The sequence below is a fragment of the Mixophyes fleayi genome, chromosome 9, assembly GCF_038048845.1.
Source record: "Mixophyes fleayi isolate aMixFle1 chromosome 9, aMixFle1.hap1, whole genome shotgun sequence".
In the NCBI taxonomy this organism is placed as follows: domain Eukaryota; kingdom Metazoa; phylum Chordata; class Amphibia; order Anura; family Limnodynastidae; genus Mixophyes; species Mixophyes fleayi.
In genome coordinates this window covers 106,127,182-106,153,092 of record NC_134410.1, presented here as the reverse complement: position 1 = coordinate 106,153,092, position 25,911 = coordinate 106,127,182, and the positions used below count along the sequence as shown (strand labels likewise).

The 25,911-nt window shown below is 40.5% G+C and overlaps 1 long non-coding RNA gene across 1 annotated transcript in view; it reads right to left on the bottom strand.

The window, feature by feature from the left end:
* LOC142100912 (uncharacterized) overlaps positions 1-25,461 on the bottom strand; it is a 448,536-nt gene extending 423,075 nt beyond the window's left edge. The window contains exon 1 of the long non-coding RNA XR_012678943.1: positions 25,059-25,461. This is a non-coding gene — a long non-coding RNA (uncharacterized LOC142100912). The remainder of the gene's footprint in view (positions 1-25,058) is intronic.
* Positions 25,462-25,911: the final 450 nt, after the last annotated feature.

Here is a 25,911-nt window from a genome sequence, read left to right as displayed (position 1 = left end):
TTAACTTATATTGCTGCAGCAGTAAAAGATTGAGTTTACATGCTGTACTTACCAGCATTTATGTGAAGTACAATATGATAAACAATATAATAAATATTTGCCTTCATCTAACTTTGAAGTCTCATTGTAAGCCAAAAGGATAATGAATCAATGATCAAGAACTTGGCAAGGCATTACTTTAGGATTGTTTGGGTGCTTTGTTGCTGCTTAACTTTCATCACATAGGCCTTGTACAGTCAGCTTACCCCCCGGCTGTCACTTGTCATATTGGGGTACAACCCCTTCCATCTGAAAATGGTTAGCTTTTACACTAATATACATTGACAATAAATGCAACATACTCCACTTTTCGCCTATAATGATCTGTCCTTTATTCACCAACAACACTTGTGGACACTGTTTAGCATAGGGAGCAGTGATCCCATACACACATGGAAATAGAGTGACACAGTGGTTAGCAGTGCTGTATCACAGCTGGATTCACGGCCCTATATGTGTGAAGTTTGTATGTTCTCCCTGTGTCTGCTCTGGTTTCCTCCCACACTCCAGAGACATACATGGTAGATTGGCTGATAATTAAAATTGACCCTAGTCTGTGTGTGTGATGGGGAGTTTAAACTGTAAGCTCCAGTGGGTCAGGGACTGACGTGAATGACAAATATTTTTTGTACAGCGCTGCATAATTTGGCGGTGCTATATAAATAAGTGATAATAATAAATTTAAATATAGGAGTGCTTTAAAATAAGAACAAATGTGCTGACGTGTTATTTATTTTGATGCAAATTCCACTCTTTGGAGGTGCTGTGGATCCATGTTTAATTGATGTAGACTAATGGCTAGATTTACTAAACTGCGGTTTGGAGATGCTGCCTATAGCAACCAATCAGATTTTAGCTGTCATTTATTTAGTACTTTCTGCAAAATGAGAACTAGAATCTGATTGGTTGCTATAGGCAACATCTCCACGTTTTCAAATCCGTAGTTTAGTAAATATATCCCTAAGGTGGAAATAGTAAAGAGTAAAGGTCCAGTTGTACATTTAGGGGGTAAATTTATCAAGTTGTGGGTTTTAAAAAGTGGAGATGTTGCCTATAGCAACCAATCAGATTCTAGATATCATTTACTTAGTACATTCTATAAAATGACAGCTAGAATCTGAATGGTTGCTATAGGCAACATCTCCACATTTTCAAATCCTGCAGCTTGATAAATTTACCCCTAGGAGCTGTTTCAATATTTTCCACATATGTAGGCTTTTGTTGACCATTGCATGAAATATGCACAAAACTGGAAAATACATCACTCTTCTGTGACTAGTATTCTTAGCATTTGCAAGTATGTCTAGCTTGGAGATCATTGAGAAGACAGCAATAGCCTCAATGGGCAGATAACAGTGAAGAACACCCTTCTCTTAAAACAAAATACTTTGGTCCTTAAAAGGCAACTCAACTCAAAATTGAATTTCCAGGGCCATGGTGCGTTTTTGGCTCAGGCAGGTACAGTTAGATAAGTTCATTTTCAGGTGTCTATCATTGAGATGTTATAACTTAAACATAAACTCAGAATATTAACTGAGGTCTAGCTATCCGTCAGGCTCCCCGACATCTGCTTTAGTTAGAAGAAACTGACACTGTGGATGGTTCCGTTTTTATGTTGAAATTGCTGCCTAACTATTTTTATTGCATTGTTTTTATTTTATTACTTGCCACAGATGTAAAGGGTTTGGGTAACAAAATGACTTGTCCAAGGTCACAAGGAGCTGACACTGGTATTCGAACCAAAGTCTCCAGCATGTCTCTAAATGTCATCATTATTCATTAGTGAATATGACCACTAAGGCTACTCAGGAATGTGTTTATTAGTCTTACTGTTAATCTATTTTTTTTTCACTTTTTATATTTTGTTATTTTTTTATCTTTCATAATTGGGGTCCCCTTTTTGTGCAGTCTGAAAGTCTGCCAGTAAGTGGAAAATAAATATTATTTTAATTGGTTAAAAAATAAATTGGCACTACACTTCCTGGAGTTAATATCTATTATATAAAATATAAATTAAGCCAAATACATTAAACAAATCATTTACGCACTGTAGGGCCTGAATTATTAAGGAACGTAACCCCGATACGTGCCGAATTCTGCGTAAAAAAATTCTGTGCATGCTCAGAAACTAATTATACGCCAGTGAACGCAAGTGCATGCAGTATACCTTCTAATGCAAAGGGTACTTCCAACTGGCTACAATTTTAAGGGCGGAACAACGGAGGGAACTTTGTGTACGCACATACGCCGTGTACAGTAAGGGATGCCAAGGTTGGACGCGCACACATCTGTCTGATTCTAGCTTTGAGCATCTCTCAGGTAGGTGAATTTGCAACAACCACAGGGCAGGTAAGTGCCGATTGATAGTGATGACAGTCGCGTATGTGTGCCAGAACGTGTTTGCATTTAAGTGCAACTGTAAAATGCATTTTATATACAGTAGGTATTAAGAACATCCTTATATATGCTTTCATGTTAAAAAAAACTGGAAAAACACAATTTATGTTGTTTGATTAATGATTAAATTATTAACAGGTGTTAAAGTTCTGTGCGTTCTGACGGGACTTTAAATACACCTATGCATTGTTCATATCCTGCAGTGTATTGTGTCTGTCTGCATATGGCAGGAGCCGTATAGGCATAGCGTACTTATACCTGTATTCAACTAGAGACGTTTCATTAGATCCTCTTGTACTTGAATATGGGCATACCCAGGGCCGGTGCTAGGGTCCACGGCGCCCTAGGCATTTTTAAAAAAGTGGCATCCGTCTCCTCCCCTCCACTCACTGACACTAGTAAGTGGAGGGGAGGAGACGGAGCAGAGAGGCGGCGGTGGTGACAAAATAGCCTCTTCCCCCTTCCCCGTCCATCTGAATGCTGTGCGGCGGCCGTGACAGGTATGGTCAGCGGTCGCCGCACAGTTTTAAAGTATTTTAGAAATCTGTGGTGCCCTCCAAGCGCCCTCCAGAGCCCGGCGCCCTAGGCAAGTGCCTAACCTTGCCTAATGGGAGCGCCGAGCCTGGGCATACCTGGGTGTAATTTTAGTCCCATTTAAAAAAAAAAACTCTAATTGCGTTCACTTTGTGCTCCTTGATGAATCAGACCCTGTGATGTCTATTCCATCCAATATCAACTTATATCATATCTTACATGTGTTCATCGGTGTAGTGATGTCACAAGTCCTATCAGGCCATTATAACGGAATCTGTGATGTTATAAATGTCAGACACTGAACTAGCAGTGGCTTGCTACTACATGTTTATTATACACTACCTGCAGAAAGAGATTTCTACAATACAGTATTTACACAGGTGGGTACAAATTAAACACCCCTTACATTATATAATCTGTAATCTTGTAACAAATTATACTAAAATCTGTAATCTTGTAACAAATTATACTAAAACCTACAAATTAATAGAGAAATTTTACGATAACACATAAAAAGCACAATATTATTTTGAATCAAGTAAGAACTTCTAATTACACATTTTAATGGACTGTTTTCTTTCTTTAAATCAGATGAATATCTGAAGTGTAATTTAACCCTTCACAGATATAGCACACAAACCGCATCACATCACACCCAGTAAGTAACAGATCTCTTCAAGCCTCTATTTCTCCCCCTGCTGGCATTAGCTGCTCCGTGTGAACGGATGAAGCCTCTCCTAAAAAATACATTTACACTTTACACACACTTCAATGTACATTTGGAATAGAGATCATTAGCTAAGGTCCTCTCCTGTATGTTTAAACTGGTAAGATAAATAGAGAAATAATGTGATATTCCATATTAAGCTGTACAGTAGCTATATCTTCTATGATTGCACAATATCATGCTTCCTTATGTTTCTCTATATAATCCTTTCCTATTAAAATTGACATGTATTCTGATTGGTACTAAGTATAACCTTTTTGCCTTATTTTACAATACTTTAGAACTATTACAAACTGGCTCATTTCTCATGATGTCAAAGGCACTAAAGATGGAATTAGGCAGTGTTCTCATATATATTGGTTCAGCCCTCAAAATGACTGCCCCCACTTTATTTTAAAACTCATAAACATCCTAAGAGCACATTCACATTGGAGCATACTTAAATGACTTGAAATAAACCCTGTAGTAAATCAGGGGAGGTCAGACACAGCAGCTCTAAGGCTTTCATTTAGAGACACTTATTGGATCTCCTTCTATGGAGAGAGCCAATCAGCACTGAAGGTGACCAGCAGAGAGCCAATCAGCACTGAAGTCGACCAGCAGAGATCCAATCAGCACTGAAGGTGACCAGCAGAGAGCCAATCAGCACTGAAGTCGACCAGCAGAGATCCAATCAGCACTGAAGGTGACCAACAGAAATACAATCAGCACTGAAGGTGACCAGCAGAGATCCAATCAGCACTGAAGGTGACCAGCAGAGATCCAATCAGCACTGAAGGTGACCAACAGAAATACAATCAGCACTGAAGGTGACCAGCAGAGATCCAATCAGCACTGAAGGTGACCAGCAGAGATCCAATCAGCACTGAAGGTGACCAGCAGAGAGCCAATGCAAACTGAAGGTGACCAGCAGAGACCCAATCAGCACTGAAGGTGACTAGCAGAGATCCAAACAGCACTGAAGGTGACCAGCAGAGATCCAATCAGCACTGAAGGTGACCAGCAGAGATCCAATCAGCACTGAAGGTGACCAACAGAGATCCAATCAGCACTAAAGGTGACCAACAGAGATCCAATCAGCACTGAAGGTGGCCAATAGAGATGCAATCAGCACTGAAGGTGACCAGCAGAGATCCAATCAGCACTGAAGGTGACCAGCATGGACCCAATCAGCACTGAAGGTGACCAGCAGAGATCCCTGCTCTATGTTTGTGCCGGGACACTGCTAAATAGAGCGCGTGGTGAGGATCCCAGGGGAGGGAGCCAACCAAAGTAGTGTTATTGGGAAGGGACTACTTGTCTTAGCACCACAATTCATGACATTTTGTCACCTATAACAATCTACTATTCGTGTGTTCAGATTTTTTTTTCCAGGAGCAGCTTCAGTGTAGCTTTATAACCTTGAAACTGATGCATGCACTGGAGTGATTTACCCTCCAAAGGAATTCAGCTACCCTGGGGTCTACCAGAATCACCTAGTTTATGAAGCTTAAACTCTGTGTAAAGTACCTAATACTATGTTATTAAATGCTACAGTGTGATACCTTTATACACTACTTAGTTTTATATTATGCTACAGCTACTAATACTAATACTCCAAAAACATACAGGTAGGTTAATTGGCTGCTATCAAAATTGACACTAGTCTGTCTCCCTCTCTGTCTGTCTGTCTCTCTCCCCCTCTGTCTGTCCGTCTGTGTGTGTCTATATTAGGGAATTTAGACTGTAAGCTCCAGTGGCGCAGGGACTGATGTGAGTGAGTTCTCTGTACAGCGCTGCAGAATTAGTTGCGCTATATAAAGAAATGATGATGATGATGATGAATACAAGACATTTTGGAGGAATGGAAGCAATTGCCGTGCTGATTCAAGTAACAATTTGAAACCTCACAGGTATAGATATAAATCTCTATGCAAAAGGACAATTAAGTTTGAATGTCATTTATATTGTTTATGTATTAAATTTCTTAGATTATTATTATTATTATTATTATTATTATTATTAATAATAATATTTTAGTTATTTATAAGGCGCCACAGATTCCGTAGTGCTGGATACAGAAGCAAGTAGCAAATAGATGAGGTAATACACATAAGTAGCACAGATAAGTGTGAGTAATGCTATGGGGACTCACACTGAGTGCAGCAAAAGACATGACTGGACGTACGGGGGAGTCAGACAGTAGACAGATGTGGGACAATAGGTAGAGAGAACCCTGCGCGTGAAAGCTTACATTCTAGAGGGAGGGGGTGTAAAGACAGTAGGACCGGCTGGGAGAAAATGGAGCTGAGAGGCTAAGGAAGAGGAGGTGATGGATAAGACGGTCAGGAGTTGGTAGGATAGGCAAGCTTATTTTGAGTGAGCGTTTGAAGGTTGACTGAGGGTTGAGTGAGGAGGGGTAGGGAGTTTAAAAAAATTGGGGCAGCACAGCAGAAGTCTTGGAGGCGAGCATGAGAGGAGGTAATGAGGGGTGAGTTGAGGCGGAGCGGAGTGGTAGGACAGGTATGTACCTTGAGACAAGGTCAGAGATGTACAGGGGAGAAGTGTCAGTAAGGGCTTTGTAAGTGAGATAACTTCATCATAATATTCAATTGTGTACACAAATCCTTCCGAACCAGTGTTCTCCGTGCTTTGCAGTTATTTATGGTGCTAAATTAGTGAGAATACCACCAGAGATTGTCGCTCTGTCTGTCAGTGGCATAGTCTTCCTTGAACTCGTTCAACTGGCACGGACATTTCAACAAAACAATGCTGCCCAGCTCCTTGGCCATCCTTTGGTATGTGCTATAGTAAGTACAACTCCCTATAATTCTCTCCCTCTGCCCTTGCAGCTGAATTTTGTTATAACTCCCAAAAGTTTTGAAGGAGAGCTAAACATAATAATGAAAACACTATATTTCAGTGTCAACAGTTCATACCTGTTAAAAGTGATTCATAGGTACAGTGTTTACATTTACTTTCATCAATTCTAGTCCTGTGTTTTCCTGGCTAGAAGCTGCCATGTGGTTGATACTGTTCTGACTATAAAAGTGAGCAAGAAAAATGACAACATAATAGAAATTCTTTGCTTTGAGTTTCTATTTGTGAAAAAGCAAGCAAAGAAGGTTTAAAAGTCAGATCTTGTATACAATGACACTAGCAAAGTCAGTATGTACCATTGTTGCATTTTGTGATGTCATGCACCTGTATTTGCGTGGGTGGAGACTACACAATGGGGAGGAGTTCCAATATTGACTGCATCACACATAACCTTTTTGGACCTGTAAAGCAACCTGATTTTTAGATATCCACATAGGTGGCAATATATTACTTTAGTTTAAATGGCATGTCTTGTGCCCATTCTAAGTGCAATTTATAAAGGGAAGCTTATTTATAAGCCATTGTAATTAAAATGTGCACAGTGATACAAAACAAAGATGTCATCTTACTGTCAAGACTTTATTGAGACATAAAACGACGCTTCAATGTTCAGTATTTTAGGAGAAAAAAATGGAACATTTGTTAACAATTAGGAGATTTTGTCAAAAAGTAGCAGGAGACAGTTTTACTTTTGTCGTCATGCACATTCTTATCACGGACCACAAACCCCCAAAATGAAAACCAGAGAATCTGTGTGGATGAAAAACACACACTTGTTGCATGCAAAAAATATAGAGATGTGCTTTGTTTTCTTATGGCTTTGGGGTTTTCACTTATTTTTATATGAACATGCAGCAGCATAATGCACAATGAGTGACTGAGGCTCAAATACGTTTCTGGTGTAAAATAAAATCCAAGCAAATCGCTGCATATATATATATATATATATATATATATATATATATATATATACACACAAGTTAACCCGTGCATGATACTCATGCATTCTAGTCAAATCAAGCTACTTAAGGTCTTAAAAAGGTTCTTGTCATGCATTTGGGCATAGCCCAGGCCTCCTCAGGGGAAGAGCGTTACTTCCCGACGCAAGAGCCCTTTGTAATGTGTGTTCGTGAGGTAAAATTACCTCACAAAAATGAGTTTGACCCCTCAACTCGTAAATTTAGCCTTTACTGTCCCTCCCACGGGGGGAAGGGGGGATGATGGAAGTTAACTGACTTCACTATTTTAATTTTTTTGTCAAATAATGTCAGTATATCAAATTTCAGGTCAATTGGATGAGCCCTTTCTGAGAAAATAGTTTTTCCACACACACACACTAACACACGCTGCTACACATGTGTGTTCATGAGGTAAAATTACCTCACGAAAATGAGTTTGAGCCCTCAACTAGTAAATTTAGCCTTTACTACCCCTCCCACGGGGGGAAGGGGGGATGATGGAAGTTAACTGACTTCACTATTCTAATTTTTTTGTCAAATAATGTCAGTATACCAAATTTCAGGTCAATTGGATGAGGCCTTTCTGAGAAAATATTTTTTTACACACACACACACTAACACACGCCGCTAGGCTTTTACTTTTATATATTAGATAATGCTAAGAATTTAGCAGGTCAGTGTATAACTCCGCCCAGCAGGTGGCGCTGCAGCTTGTTTTTGTTTTTTTCACACACAGACTAACACACGCCGCTAGGCTTATATATATTAGATATATAACAGAAACAAACAGGTCTTTTTATATATATATATATATATATATATATATATATATATATATATAATATATATATATACCGTTGTGCCTATCTGAATGAGCTTTACAATTTGCACACGGTCCCTAATAGCAATACTGGACAATGTCACATGGTCGGTCCCTCTAGCTGGAGAGACAGTGAAAGCTATAGGACCGATAGGATACATTTTTTAGCCAGCTGACAGCTTTAAGAACCAATAAACGCAGATTGAACTTTCAGATGAAGTACAAGTGGTTTTGTTGGTTTGGGCCAAACATTTACTCTAACCAAAAAAAGGAACGTTTGTCTCCTTAAATAACCATTTCTTATCATTCTTACTCTTCCATTAAACTGCTCCTCATTGTGCAGTACTTGCACGAGGAATACCCCGTGTTCAGCAAATACATATTTTGTGTCTAGACAGTAGCTACTTTTCTGTGTTAATTGTGTTACAATTGACAGGCGAAGCCGAACCTTGCAGATTGTACAATTCAATTTTTAACTATTGTCTTTCTCTCGTAATTTTCTCTTGTATTAAATTCGGCATGACATTAATTTCCTATTAGGTCTTTTTCACGGAGATGTTGGGCAAGCAGAGGGTTCTGGGAAATTAATTATTGCTTTGAAACAATATAGTTGACATTGGTTAAGATGCTCTTTTGGAAAGAATGCAGCATTTAGGAGGATCTGTCCCGATCACGTTATACTCAGGGTATTGTAATCTCATGTAGCATGACATTAATTTAATAATTCTCTTCTCTAGTGTCTGTGTCAGATGGAATAAATGTTTGATACAGTTGGTGACAAGTTCTGAGCTTGACAAAGTGTTACCCCTTCTCTACCTTGAAGGGCGACATCATATCTGCTTTTCTCTTCAAGCCGGATCAAAAGGAATTCAACATGTTGAATATGATCTTGCAATTCAGTCATATTATGCAATTTGTTTTTAATGTGTTCTACTGTGTTAAATGATAAAAATAAAGGATTGTATTAAGCGGACAGAATCACACCGTATAACAAGTATATGAACTTTGTTGGCAGGAGGAGCCCCTTGCAGCAGCAGTATGGCTGCCCCCAAAATACCATTTTATTTCCAATGCCCCCAAGACATACTCTTGGTGGCCAGATCACAACTCTGCCAGGCTGCACTGTGAGGGTAGAGGAAGGGAGCAGGAGAGGCATCTTACATGCCGAGTCTCACTGTCTTGGAGCTTGAAAGGCTAGACAGAACAAAGGCAAAGGGGACATGATGATGAGGAAGGATTAATGACATGAAAATAGTGCTAGAGTCACAGCCCCTTGGTTGGGTGATCACGTCCCTTGCTGGAGGGGTGCTAGACACGCCTCTCCTACGCCACGACACAGAGTATCCATCTCTAGGTATCCCTGGGTGCACATCCTAGTGACATGTGCTGTGCATGCCTATGATTATAGATCATATTTACTCCTGGCATGTTATAGACGTCATCTACTGATAGCCAATTACCATCAAGTCTACTACTGGTATACTATAGGTAAATGTACTCGTAGCATATTATAGGCATATGTACTGTTGGTAATTTAGGGGCATATCTAATGCTGCTATATCACTGGGAATATCTGATAATAGAATATTAAGGGCATATCTACTTCTGTTATATTTAGAGATGCTCAGGTTCGGTTCCTCGAGAACTGAACACACCGGAACTTAGAGGATCCGAGTACCGAGCTACTGTCGTGCGCCCTCGGAATTGAAAACAAGGCAAAACGTCATTGTGACATCGTTGGATTTCGCGAGTTTTGAATTCCTTTTAAAGATCCAACATCAGGGAGGGAGAGCGGACCCCCATTTATCTTTTCTGCCACTGCTGTGTGCCAATGTGTCCTAGATGTGTTAGGAACTGCCGTGTGTTTGTGTCGTTGCTCTGTCGCTTACCATCCAGCCAGGTCACTGCAGTCTTTGTTTGAAAGTGTATGAAAATAATATTGTGATCTGTGAGGTGGTCAAAATTGACTGCAAATGACTTGACATTAGTGATATAGAGGTTAATAATAATGTAGGAACAAAAATAGAGCAAAATTATGTGATTTTTGCATACTTTAGGTTTTTTTCTAAAAAATCCAAGACCAAAACCAAAACACATGAGGGTGGTTTTGCCAAAACCAAAACACGAAGCTAATCCAGATCCAAAACCAGTTCACGGGGATCAGTGAGCATCTCTAGTTATATTACTGGGCATCTCTAATGCTGGTATATTGCTGGCATGTAAACCGATGTACTAATTACTGGGTAAATCTACAGCTGGCCTATTAGTGGTATATCACCTGTTGTGCATGTTACTGGCTGTACTTTCCTTCTGATGTTATGTAACTGGACACGTCTACCACTGGCACATACTGACCACTATTACTGCTGCTTTGTTTATTACTGTGCATACTGTTGGCATATACTCGCCATTATTACTGCTGTGCTTATTACTGGGCGTATATATATTTTTGGCATATTGCAGGGCACTAGTATTGCCGTTATATTAATTGACATTATTAACAATGTGCATATTACAGGCATTAATACTATAAACATATTGCTGGGCGTTACTGTTGCCATGCTAGTGTCGTTTAAACTGTCCTGCATATTACTGGGCATAATAATACTGTTGATGTTACGGGTCCTATTGCAAGGTATCACAATTGAGCATACAACTGCTACTGCTGGGTATATCATCATCATCATCAACATTTATTTATATAATTTGACTACTACTGGCTATTATTTCACATTTTCTAATCTTGCCACCAGAACTAATTCTATATTGCTTACTTGCCTGCTTTCCTCACACAAAATCAGCTCACGTGTATCCTTAAATACTATGTACTGCTGCGGACATTCCAATGTTCTGATTGGCTACCGGTTGTTCTAGCTCTGCCCACTACACAAGACATGCAAGTGATGAAGGAGGAAAACAAAAAGGCGCTCTGACCCGTTTAAAATTCACATTCAAGAGTGGCTATTTAGGATTCTTTTGTACAGAGCTGTAAAGGTAACAGATACCCATTTAGGAACTATTTTCTATAAATGCCTAGCAAAACACATGTACAAAAATTATTTAGTACAACGTACCTAATTGTTATACGTATATGCTTTTATTATGAATAGATGTTGCCATGCGGAACAAATTTAAGTTGAATGTATGAGCTTCATTTCATTTAATGGTATGTTACACACGTGTAACAAAGGTCATACACTGAGAGAAAAGAGGCAGAGGCGTGCACTTTAAAACTCCTTTTACTTAGCTGAATGGAGTCCTGCTAGGTGTATCAGAAGCACATATATACATTTTAGGTGTTGTTCATGTTTTTTCCTTTCAATGGAGACCTGGTGATGGCATGAATATAGCATTAAAGGCATATGTGTGCTTCTGATATGCTTGTTATTCCCTTAGCTGGATTCCATTCATTGTGCTGAATGCACTCTTGCTCAACACATGAAAAAAAGCACATTTATTTTGCACGTACAGTTCAAATAACACATGGATATCACTGACCTAAAAATCGATTATAACACCCTGGTGTAATATGGCTAAAAATGGCATTATATATGGCCCGTTACGTCTCAAACCTGAAATAAAAAAAAGAAAACATTGTAAAAGTCATCAATCCATGTAAGTGAAAGTGAGCAATGGGTATTATATATTGACTTTAAGCTTCCGTTATGGCTTCTCTCAAAGTGGGCTGTACTGAGTGTACTGAGAACAAAGTGTCATGTCATTCATAGTACTCTGCTCTCTTTGTCTATTTAAAGACATTAGCTACAATCAGATAATGAGAGTCTGGTGTATTATACATTAAAAGTCATTGACTTTAATAGAAATATGACAGCTGATCTGACAGTCAAAATAAGAAAAGAGTACAGCTCCTGCTCCTCTGCAACATATCAAATGATGCATTTATTTTTTTAGGTACAGTTTAATTTTAATGACCTATGATTTTTTTTAAAAAAAATGTTTCCCCCAGATATGGAGTCTGAAAATGTAACTATTGTAAAGTCCAGAGTAATTCTCCTAAATCTGTATTTATTGTGTTAAGTGTGCACAATGCACTAATATAAGCCACTGCTCAGAATTTGTTACAGTCGTTTTTCTGGCAGACAAGGGGTTAATCTGAAAGACTACACGGAACACATCTAACGCCGAAGCAGAATTCTTTGTTAAGCAGATTTATTGATGCAGATGAATTTATAGGTGTACGTTATTGCATGCCTATAATCTACAAGACAACATATCGTGCTGCCAAGTTCTCCGCGCGAGGTGCCCTCTCTGAATTTGTCACGTGGAAGGTAGAACATCTGGATTCCAAGGTGGAACAGCTGATGTTTAATGACTCTCCTGTAAAAAAAAAAAAAATAAAATAATGGGAAGAGGCTGTGAAAATACAGATTTTTATGGTGAGAAATCAGGGGTAGCTCTGAGTCAGAAGTTCAGCGTTCTATTTTCTGTAGAACATAAAGCAGTGCCCAGGATCAAGTAATAATAATGCTGTGTAAAAATGCTCCTTCTGTTGTGCCGTGTAATTGCTCCGTATCCCTTCCTTTTGTTCCATTTAAAGTTTTTGTCCTCTTTCTAAACTTCTATAGCTCTAAATATTCAGTATGTATTATAGCATTCCGTGCTATGTATACACATACATCAGCAGCTATTTATATAGTGCCACTAGTTCTGCAGCTTGGAGGGTGGGGAGGAAACCGAAGCACCCAGAGGAAACCCACGCAAACACCTGGAGAACATACAAACTCCACACAGATAAGGCCATGGTCAGGAATCAAACTCATAACCCCATTGCTGTGAGGCAGAAGTGCTAACCACTAAGCCACCATGCTGCCCCATGTACATTATGTACATTATTGTGCTACTTTTACCTCGTATTTACCTGTGTCTGAGACCTTGTCCTTATACAGGTATAGGATTTGTTACCTGAATCCTATTATCCAAAATTTTCAGAGTAGCAGAAAGGAAAGATAGAAAACAATTGCAGGCGTTCTGTGAGAATATCATACCTGGAAAAATGATCACCTCACATAGTCACACTGTGGGAAAATACAGAACAGTTTCTGTAGACAGGTAGCATGTAATTTAGTATGTATAAACAAATCCCCAAATTAAAAAAACAGACCCTTTCTCATAAAACCCCAGATAATAGCTCCCCAGGGGCATGCTGGGCTTGGGGCTCCCCCCACCCCAGGCCGAGCCCATAGTGGGCTGCCTTGGGCTGGATCACCGGGCCATTTGTTTGTTGATTTTCAATCCATTTATCATAAAGCAGGGCAGCACACAATAGTAGACAACCCTTTATTGATTGTTGATTTATTAATATATTCCCAAGTTCTTTTTGATCTAACCTACCTGAGGATCCTGCTATAGGATTCTTAGTTTTACAGTGTATCTTAAAGCTGGCCACTTATATGGGGATTTCATAATCAAGCATTGTCATATGTGGTCAACAGAACAAGTGTCACATCCGATATGAATCCAATTCATAAATTGATTGGATCACTACTGGGCATGCCGGTTTTCCCACGGCTCTGCTAGTTGTGTCACAGCCCCAGCCAGGTTAGGGGGGTGAGGGGGGGCTTGTGGCTTGTGATTGGACCTCCAGCTCAACTCTCTTCCCTTTCACTTAAAGTTGGGTAACAAATCTAATTTGCTGGGAAAAGCATCATGTTGTAGCCCGAGGGACCCCTTAGGTACTGGAGTAACTTCCCCAGAGCTGAAAAAACTTGCATGCAGCAAGCTGTCCTCCACCTAACCATGGTACCCAGCTGAGGGCCTGTAACCGCACACTGGTAAGTCCATACTAACCCACTCTCCTGGAATGTCCGGGTAGAACTCCCAGGCAAGCAGGCAATTCTCCTACATCCTGTCCGTTGGGAGGCAAAATAATGTGTTCCGTTATTTTGGTCCTCCCGCAGTAAAAACGTCATTTTGTCGCTGGGGGCAGGGACAAAATGACACAATTTTCCGCACCCTCCCCTTCCAACAACGCCTCCACTCCAGGATCTTCTGCCCATCTATTCAAACTTGGTAAGTATGAGTAGGATTATCAAGACTACAGCATTTGCCTGTATCTGCAGGAAGACACAATTACATCTTAAAGATGCACTGTTTAAAAGTTATTGCCTTGTAAGGTGAAATGTGTATGCTGCCATTTTCATACCAATATGGGTTATCGCAGTGATGGGCGGCCCTAGTTCATGGTTTATTGTAAGATTTGTTTATTATAACTTATTACACTTTTTTAAAATGCCTGCTGATATGTGATTGCAGATATCTGTCTCTTTCTTTGATTTAATGTACTGTTTTAACTGATTACTGGGATAAGGGTAATGTGTGGCCACTTTGAAGGTTAGAGGGCCACATGTGGCCCCCGACGTGTTTTACGTTGCCCATCAATGGGCTATATAACGCAATGTTCCATTGCATCCTAAGGATAATACATCATTTTATTACAAGCAGAATGGCTCCTATATACTCCTATACAAAGATGATTTATGGAAAAATAAATTAAAGGGGGGAAATTAAATATCTCTGTATTAACAAAGAATCTGTAACTACAGGAGCTGGTAAATCTATGTACAGAAATATGCTCAAATAGGGAAGGAATGTTGTGAATTTTCCATTGACTTGTAGGATCATGAGCCTTGTAATAATACAGGCACACGTTATATATATTCCTTTTCTTTTAACCGATCTTGTTTTTTATTTAGGTTCCCAAACATGAATAATAATTGTTTCTTTTCGTTCCATCTCCCAGACATGCAGGACAGGACAGTCTTCATCTCCCGCCTGCCTTGTAAACTCCTTCAGCACTCTGCGTATAACTAATCACCTTTCATTTCTCCACCCTGGGAATTCTCTCTGCCAAACTGGGGCAGAGAAGTGGGAACAATGTTGACAATTTGCATTTTATATACAGGCAGTCATTAAAATGGTAACTCCTTCAGGACCAGCCCTGCATCCACAGGATTATACCAGATAACTGTAATCTGTAATTGTCTTCAATAGGAGAAAAGGTTAATTTCACTTGTGTTTAAAGTTTGCAACTATAGTGAATTTGTTTTCTGTATAGATATAGGAACTTTAAATAACATAAGAGTCTGTTTACACAATATTACCATTCGTTTGTTCTTACGTTCTCTTTTTTTCTCCTCTCTTTCTGTTTCATTCTTCTTTCTTTCAAATAAAAAGTTTCTTTGGTTTTAAATCAATACGTTGTTGAGATTGTCTACAGGTCTCGTCAGATGCATGTTGTTGGTGTATCACAGTGATTGTATCACTTTGCACAGCCAGTAGAATGGAAATTTAGAAGTGAGGGTATGGAAAATGTAATGGCATTGCAAGGGAATGGAATGTGATAGTGTTACAATGAAGGCAGTAGGAGAAGTGGCAGTATGACATACCACTGTATACACCCCACTTCCACCACTGTATGTATATGTGTGTATATATATATATATATATATATATACAAGTTAACCCGTGCATGATACTCATGCATTCTAGTCAAATCAAGCTACTTAAGGTGTTAAAAAGGATCTTGCCATGCATTTGGGCCATAGCCCAGGCCTCAACCACCAACCACTCCCCACTGTCACCCCCGGCAACCACCAACCACTCCCCACTGTCACCCCCGGCAACCACCAACCACTCCCAACTGTCACTTCTCCTTCAAGAAATATATATATATTTTTTAAATCTTTATAGACACATTTAACAATTAACAAATTAAATTAACAAATTAAAAACATCTTAGTATACCAAATTTCAGCCCTTTCTGAAATTTTTTTTCCACACACACTAAGAATTTAGTAGGTCAGTGTATAACTCCGCTCAGCAGGTGGCGCTGCAGTGTGGTTTTATTTTTTCCACACACACACACACACAAACAGACAGACTAACACACGCCACTAGACATTTATATTATAGATAATGTGACTGGAGTGTGATAGTGTTACAATTAAGGCAGTAAGAGAAGTGTCAGTATGGCATACTACTGCATACACCTCCTCTTTGACCACTGTATACATCATCACCATTTATTTATATAGCACCAACAATTCCGCAGCACTGTACAGAGCATATACAGCGCATCAGTTCCTGCCCTAGTGGAGCTTACAGTCTAAATCCCTTAACACAGACATAGAATAGTGCTAATTTTGTCAGCAGCTAATTAACCTACCAGTATGTTTTTGGAGTGTGGGAGGAAACCGGAGCACCCGGAGGAAACTCATGCAAACACGGGGAGAACATACAAACTCGACACAGATAAGGCCATAGTTGGGAATCAAACTCATGACCCCAGTGCTGTGAGGCAGAAGTGCTAAACACTGAGCCACAGTGCTGCCCCACGTTGGCTTAGTGGCCGGATTTATACATGTATAAATCCGGCACAGTTTGTCTTCCTCTTAGGAGAGGCGATGAAGTGAGGTATTTACTGTATGTAGGGCTCAGGCTTGAAGACTAGTCTTGGAGTAGTGAGGACTGGCTTAACCGGATATTCACAGAACAGTGGCGGGGCGATTGGGGCTTGCTGCTCTGATTGTGTTTTAAAAACAATCAATCAGAGCGGCCGGGCAACACACTCTCCCTGCCTGTCTCTGCACATAGTGTAACCTGGGGAAAATAATATAAAACAAAATAAAAACCATCACAAAATTATACATAGTCACAGCAGTGGCGGATCCAGGGGGGCCGATCGGGGCAATCATCCCCCTAGCAGCACAAGCCTATCGTTAAATTGCATCCAAGACGCCGATTAAAAAGGAGGAGGGGCGGGGCCAACTGGGGCCAACCAATAATAATAAAGTAGGGGCATTATTATGCTAAATCACCCCCCCCCCCATAAAATAAAATTTAGGTCTGCCCCTGAGTCACAGTGAGGTATAGTGGTGATCCAGGAAGACCTCCGCACCAGCACGTGCTTTGCAATGTTTGGGCAAAACTGTACGGTAATCAGACACTTCAGTATTTGCACTGGATGATAAGCAGACATTGGCAAGTATATAAAGTGAAGTTTAGAGACAAAGCACACATAGGGCCTGAGTTAGATGTGCACCCGATTTGGAAATGTATCTTTCATCTCACTGCGAATGCTCAGAAAGTGAGCGTACATAACTGTGGCTATTCACACCTGAGACTATTTTTTTTTTTTTTTTGCCACTTGTGCCTGGAGACATGTGACGGGGAAGAGAAGGGGTGTCTTAAGATAAGCAATGTACAGTAAAGGGCGTGTTGGAGCAATTGCGATCAGATTCACACTGGGATGTAGTTGCAGACATGGCTGAAGAAGCCGTTTTATTTGCTGCATGACCTATGACGTTAGATCACAAAGTCACTGTAGTCATATATGAATATGGACACAGACATTTTCTTTTGGTCTTGTGATGTCATACGCTTAGTTTTGTGCCTATGTTACATTGGACATGTGCATGGATTAGCGCAGCAGGTATTAGAGGAGGCGTATATTCTTCCTACTGTGACAGGTAGAACTGTTTGGATATGAGCACATCAGGGTGGCCAATACAGAATTCAGAGTACCCACAACAGTGTACGTGATTCTGAATGCAGAGCCCAGATTTTGTTTTGTGTGATGTGATTGTCTAATAAAGCTCTGGAAGTAGAGATGCTCAGGCACGGTTTTTCGAAAACCAAGCCCTCCCGAACATTGCCAATCCGAGTTCCGAGCCAAGCCGGCTCGGTGTTTTGCCACTTTCTTGGCTCTGAATCGAGGCAAAACATCATCTTTGTCAGATCTCGCGGGTTACGGATTCCATAAGTACCTCCCTCCCCAGGAGATCCAGTGCCATTGCTCACACAGAAACATGGGTAGCAGTGTTCTTGTCACTCCTCAGTCTCCAGTGCCATTGCTATGTGCCATTGCTCATTCAGAAACAGGAGGGGTAGCAGTGTTTTTGTCACTCTCCATTCTCCAGTGACATTGCTCAGTGCCATTACTCACACAGAAACAGGGGTAGCAGTGTTCTTGTCACTCTCCATTCTCCAGTGACATTGCTCAGTGCCAATGCTCACACAGAAACAGTGGTAGAAGTGTTTTTGTCACTCTCCAGTCTCCAGTGACATTGCTCAGTGCCATTGCTCACACAGAAACAGGAGGGGTAGCAGTGTTCTTGTCACTTGACAAAAATTGATTAGAAACAAAAAAAAGAGCCACATTATGTGATTTTAGCATATTTTAGCAATTTAATTAAAAAAAAAATCCAGATACAAAACCAAAGTACGTGAGGGCGGTTTTGCAAAAAAACAAAACCAAAACACAAAGTTAATACAGATCCAAAACCAAAACACGGCCGTCAGTAAACATCTCTATCTGGAAGCACAATCTTCCCTGAATCTGTCTTTACAGAAGGGTATAAAACCAACCCCTTCACCTAATTATGGTCCTTTATGATCACTTTAAAAGTGTCACTTATTCAGTTTTTGGACAGCTCTATCACCATCTACTTCTAGTAAGACATATTCTATGCTTCTTGTAACTCCCATTCAGCTTTATAATACTTCCAATTCTATTTGGAAACTTTACAAAAAAAAAAAAAAAGTATTTTATTAAAAAACAATCCTGAGACTGCAACATCAGTCTTTCCTGGCTGTTGACAGATAGCACCATATAGCAACTAACACTAATTAGTGTGAGATGACCAGTACTTAGGGTAAATGAGCTACAGAAGGAAATGCTTCGTCATAAATATGTTACATTTACACTTAACATTGACCTCTTGCTATAGGAAACTGAATTTTCCTTGCAGAGAATAGTGGAAAAGGTCAAAAGGTGGAATAGTCGACGTATAGGGAGCTGTGTGCAATACATTAAAATGACTTACTATACCCTGGCTGTATTTATAGAGCAGGCAATAGTGCACTATTAAGCCGGTCTATAGCTATACCAGAGTTATTACCTCAGAGCAATGACTTGGAGGATTAAGAGGTATTTATGGCAAATGTTTAATGGACATGGGAACCCGATACCAGCTTCATATATTAAACTCTGAAAAAAAAAATAAAGACACAATGAACTTCAATTATGACCTAGTGAACATGGAATTTTCGCATCTGGATTTAATTTTGTGTATATTTTTTAGCAATGAGTAAATTAATGAGGATGTGAAAGTGGAAACTGCTCTGTGTTAGACGTGCGAAATGGATAAGGTGTGAGATGATTCCTTCCTTTATTAAACACTGTGATATTATTATTAAATGCTCAGAAAATTATTGCTATTATGTTTTAAATGGAATGAGCCGCTCCCAGTGTCAGGAACCGTATCCCTGGATGCGTATTGTTAATTTACAATCATAGTGGTATTTAGGTTTTAAAAAGAACACTGTATTCATTGTATCAGTTACTGCTATTTATCGGTCTGTCTAATGAAGGCCTCCAGTTTACTCTGCAAACAGAGAACTACTCACCTCGGGTAGTTGTAACGGACCAATAATGACATTTCACCGGGAGACACTGAATAAAGATTGTGGAACATTCAATGGTACCACAGTCCCGTATGTCACTAAGGCGGAATAGTCACTGGCGCTAGGTAACCGCCATTGTCAACACATTTTTTAACACAATTGTTGGTATTGGTAGCTCAAACAATGACGCACATCTGTTCCCGAACAGGGGTGCAAGAGGGTATGGGCTAATTGGATAAGGCGCTTACGCGTTTACAGCATAGCAAGCGCTAAAACAAGCTTGATTTTTGATGCAAGTGGGCAAAGGGTCTTAGTTATATTAATTTATTATTTTTAACCCGTTTGTACTCTTAAGTTGATTACCAGCACATACTTCTATATTTTTTTGGCTCCGTTCTTTGCACTGGACTGGTTGGTTTCTCAATGCGCACTAGATAAAAAGATTTGTAACAATTTTGAGGCATTGTTCTGGCGAATATGTGTAAGGCTGGGTACACACTACCGTGGTCTCAGCTGATTATCGGGCCAATGAAACGATAAACGACCGTTCAACCCAATATCGCATTAGTGTATACGTCCAACAATGAATGGCTATCGTTCCAAAGCACATCGTATCGTTTAATTTGATTTTCAAACCGTACTACAAATCTTGTTCAACAATGGAACAATGTCGTTCCAATTCCGCATTGTGTGTGCACTCAGGACCGGCAGTGTTCATAGATCTCTATGAAGTGTGCAGAGTCACCATCTTTTCAGCCGATGGTTATGATAGATGAAGAGAGCAGATTTGAAGGTAAATTGTGTAAAATGTGTACACATTCATTTTTTTCTTAATCGTTGCTAAAATCGTTAAGAATATCGCATCAGGAGAAACTTGTACCCAGCCCAAGTCAAGTACTTTACACTTTAAGACATAAAGGGGCATATTCATTTAAGTTTTCGTTCCGCGGTTACGCGCGTTTTATAGCGGAAGCTGAGCAGTATTGATGGTAATACGGTACCGCAATAACACAGATATTCCTACGCAACCCTATGGGGTGCGCACGAAAATCCACGTTATCACAATACCGTGGATTGACTTTGCGGCCCGTTCCGGCGAACCAGAAACCTAATTGAATATGCCCCAAAGAAGCCAGCTTCCTCCTTCCCAAATAAGTCATCTTCACTTTACAACACTGCTATACTATATTTAATTAAAGGTCAGTGTGTTTCTACATATTAATGGGATCTCTTATCCAGATATGTGTTATGCAGAAAAACAAACTTAAGTAAATAATGTAATAATGCCATTCACATCCTAGTCCCTCCTCCTACTGGAGGTCATTCCCCATGTGCACCAGAAATGGCTCTGGTCCTGCACTGCAGTCCTATCTACACCGCCCAGCAGACTAGCAGACTTCTGTGTAAATTTAAACAACACAAGCAGAGGCGGAGCTAGTGAGCTGTGGGCCCCGGTGCAGGGAAGTGGGGAGGAGGGAACCGGGGCCTTCAGCTCGCTAGTTCCAACCCTCTGTATCTGCCGTGCAGCGGGCCCCATTATCTCAATGGGCCCTGGTTCCCAGCACCTGCCGCACCAATTGTAGATCCGCCACTGAACACAAGTCCAACCTCCTACCAGCCCTTTCATTACGCACCACGTTTACATGTACTGCTCAGTTTCACCTTCTCTGTATCTAATTATGAAGGCTCATCACAACTGTATTTATTACGTGTGATATTTTTGTGCGTTTGAAGCTTTTTTCATTTAGCAAAGTGTGAGAAGAAATGTGCTTCACAACTGAAGTGCAAATAGAGGTGCAAAATGCTCCCCATTTCAAAGTGTAGGATATGACCAGCTCTCTGCTCTCTAGTGCAAAACTCAAGTCCTTCTGCGTTGAGGAAACGACTGTGCAGTCATCCACAAAGCTACGAATGACCTTAACAATGTGCCCTGTTCATCCCTTTATCTCATTCCAATAATCTCGCTCTGCAAAACCAGGTACACCAGTGAGACTACTTCATCCACTACTTGCAAGAAACGCTGTAGCCTCGCTCAGCTCCTCCCATTGGCGTGTGCAGATGTCTACTGCTCTGCAAATGCCATCATCTTGCTATGTAAATCCAAGCACCTTTGCAAAAAATGACTTTGAGTGGGGGGGATCCACATATATGACAATGGGAAAGTGGGGAGGGTCTTTGTCACATGTGCCCTCTACACTTTTAATTGTGGAGATTCCATTAGTCGCAATGTTCCTCAGAACATCGCGGCCGTGGGATTCTTGCAAGAAATCTCTGCTAATTTTTCCTTTCGTGAGAATTTACCGTAGTAACAGTAAAAATGTGCAGCTGCGATGTGCTGAGGAACATCGCAGCTAATTAAATATGTCACATATGTTCCCTCACCATTCTCTATATGTCACACGAGCCCAAGCTCCACTATTGCACACAAGCACTCACATTCATGAAATACTCCTGCATTACCACCAATCCATTTATATTACTATGAATGTAATTGTATTCATCAGAAATAAATGCACATGATTCATAATGTCTCAAATTCAACTTCCACAGATTGTGTTGTAATCTCAAGTCAGTCTCAGATTTATGGTTCTCCATTAAGCAGAGATGGCAGGAAGATGACAGAAGTATGTAACTCCTAAGCCCTGGTCATAGCAGCTGTCAGCATTGAGAGACATTCAATGTAGAGTTCTGTGGCGATAAGATGGAGTTCAGTGTCAGGAGAAGGAGTCTGTCTCTACCCAGTGCTGGGCTGCTTGGAAGAGCATGCAGAGGACACATGAGTACACTGGTCACCAGGAAACTGGCTCTGTAATGTACACTGGAAATCCTGGTAACATTCTCTGCACTGTACCCTGGTCACTAGAGAAAGTCACTGCAGCATACACTGGCAATCAGGAAATTACTTCTTTACTGAACACAGGCCATCAGGAAAAGGGTTCTGTAATGTACACTGTCCACCGGGAAAAGGGTTCTGTAATGTACACTGTCCACCGGGAAAAGGGTTCTGTAATGTACACTGTCCACCAGGAAAAGGGTTCTGTAATGTACACGGTCCACCAGGAAAAGGGTTCTGTAATGTACACTGTCCACCAGGAAAAGGGTTCTGTAATGTACACTGTCCACCGGGAAAAGGGTTCTGTAATGTACACTGTCCACCAGGAAAAGGGTTCTGTGATGTACACTGTCCATTAGGAAAAGAGTTCTGTAATGTACACTGTCCACCAGGAAAAGGGTTCTGTAATGTACACTGTCCACCAGGAAAAGGGTTCTGTAATGTACACTGTCCACCAGGAAAAGGGTTCTGTAATGTACACTGTCCACCAGGAAAAGGGTTCTGTAATGTACACTGTCCACCAGGAAAATGGTTCTGTAATGTACACTACCCACCAGGAAAAGGGTTCTGTGATGTACACTGTCCATTAGGAAAAGAGTTCTGTAATGTACACTGTCCATTAGGAAAAGAGTTCTGTAATGTACACTGTCCATCAGGAAAAGGGTTCTGTAATGTACACTGGTCAACAGGAAATTGCCACTGCATTATACACCTGCCACTAGGTTATGAGTTCTGCTATGTACACTAGATACCAGGGATTTGGTTTTGTAATGTACATTTGTTACCATACTTTGAGTTCTGTGTTGTTCACTAGTCACCAGGTTATTAACTTTGTATTGTATACCAGCCATAAGGATATGGGCTCTGCATTGTCTATTAGCCATTATGCAATAGGCTCTGTATTGCATACTAGCCATAAGGATATGGACTCTGCATTGTATATTAACCGTTAGGCAATGGGCTCTGTATTGTCTACTAGCCACCAGAGAATGGGGCCTATATTTTATGCTGTTCACAGGAATAACTGGATTTACATTTGTGTTACCCCTCCATGGCCATCTTTTTCTGTACTGCACCATACCCTATGTGGCTGTGACTTTTAATGCTTCAATTCCTACTGTATCTTACTTGTATTAGATAAATATATGAAAATCCAAAACATACAGGGGTTTTACCCAATTAATTTCATACAATCAATCCGGTGAGGAAATGAACACTTGGATACCAGTGCTCAAACACAATTGTAATAAAAATCACTTCTTTATTTATTCCATTATTAAAAATGTTACATTGTTATTAGGTGCCGCTTTTGGCTGCTATGTGCACTCCTATAAGTGCAGTACTTTGTGTTATATTTAATAATAATGGAGATCAATCCTATACAATTATAATATATTCATTTTATATACTATATTTTCCTTTGATGAACAATTTACAATTATTTTTAGTTTAAATTATATCATGGCATCCCTTTTTGAATTTTTTATAGTCTTTGATTTTAATTTATGATTTTACCACAGATGAATCGTTTTGTGATTTTGAGATATACAACTTTAAATAATTTTAAATCATGTACATATTTAATAACTACTACTACTACTACGATCATGTGATAAAAATCAGTGTTGAGTCAAAATGTTGAGTTTGAGAAGTGGAGGACACCATGGAACACAATATAGTATCATACACCTGTACAGAGAAGTGGAGCACAACATGGAACACCATATAGTATCATACACCGGTACAGAGAAGTGGAGGACACCATGGAACACAATATAGTATCATACACCTATACAGAGAAGTGCAGGATACTACAGGGAACACAATATAGTATCATACAACTGTACAGAGAAGTGGAGGACACCATGGAACACAACATAGTATCATACACCTGTACAGAGAAGTGGAGGACACCATGAAACACAATATAGTTTCATACACCTGTACAGAGAAGTGGAGGACACCATGGAACACAATATAGTTTCATACACCTGTACAGAGAAGTGGCGGACAACATGGAACACAATATAGTGTAACCCCCTGTCACTGTGTGTAGTGTGGTGTGCAAAGGGTACACAGTGCACCTCCTTCTCAAACCCTGGCTAGCTGATGGGCATGGGTGTAGATGATCAGGGGGTCCCTGCACATGCAGGTGTTTCTTTGTAGTTAGTGGGACACAGGGGATGTCACTTTGGTGCAGTGTAATAGAAGTCACAATAATTTGGGCGCCAGACCATCTCTATGATAAACTGAACTTTTATTTACACTCCTCTTCCTCCAGCACGATAATCATAATGGTTGCAGCAATAAAGAAAAATATATACATCTCCTTACTCTCTCCAGCACAGTTCTTTATGAGCAATACAAATATGGTTGCAAATATCTTATTAATCCTCCTGCACAGTTCTTAATGTTATCCAGATGTTAAATAACATAAATCATATGTCTCTTACACTCCATACTCACTGCAGATCACCCTTTCTGCAGGGCACTCACATGGATGCTAATAGGCAGGCAGCTTCTCCTCCATGCAGCTCTGACACACTCTGTGTACCTCTCAACTGCAGCTCATCCCTCCTCTGCGGGGATGATGTCTCCTGTGCTCTGACACGTCACTCTGTGTACTCTCAGCCTCAGGATCTGACACTACAGCTACCATGCCTCTTGTAGCAACCCTCACTCCAGGGCCTCTTCCATGCGAAGTGTCCCCCTCTCTCTTGGGTTATCTATAGTGGCATGGAGTTCTCCCCCTCATCCAGGGCACACATTCCTTGCCCTGGCTCAGTCACCACGCTCAGACCGCCAGGCAATGCTGGGGGAGCCTGGGAGCTTCCACCCCAGGTCCCCAGCTACATCTCTCCTCTCCTCTGTCTCTCCCAGTCTCCCTCTCTATTCCTATCCCCCCTTAATGACAGACCCTCCTTCCTCTCACTCAGTCTCAAAGGCTGGGCTGGGTTATCACCATGGTAACCAGGTTATGTAACTTTTTATAAACTTCTAGCTTACCCTCTAGGTGACCCCTCCTGTATTCACTGAGGTGCAGGGTTTTACTAGAACACCACTAGGGGGGTGTTACAATAGTATCATACACCAGTACAGAGAAGTGCAGGACAACATGAAAAACAATATAGTATCATACACCTGTACAGAGAAGTGGAGACCAAGGAACACAATATAGTATCATACACCTGTACATGGAAGTGAAGGATACCATGGAACACAATATAGTATTACACACCTGAACAGAGAAGTGGCGGACAACATGGAACACAATATAGTATCATACACCTGTACAGAGAAGTGGCGGACAACATGGAAC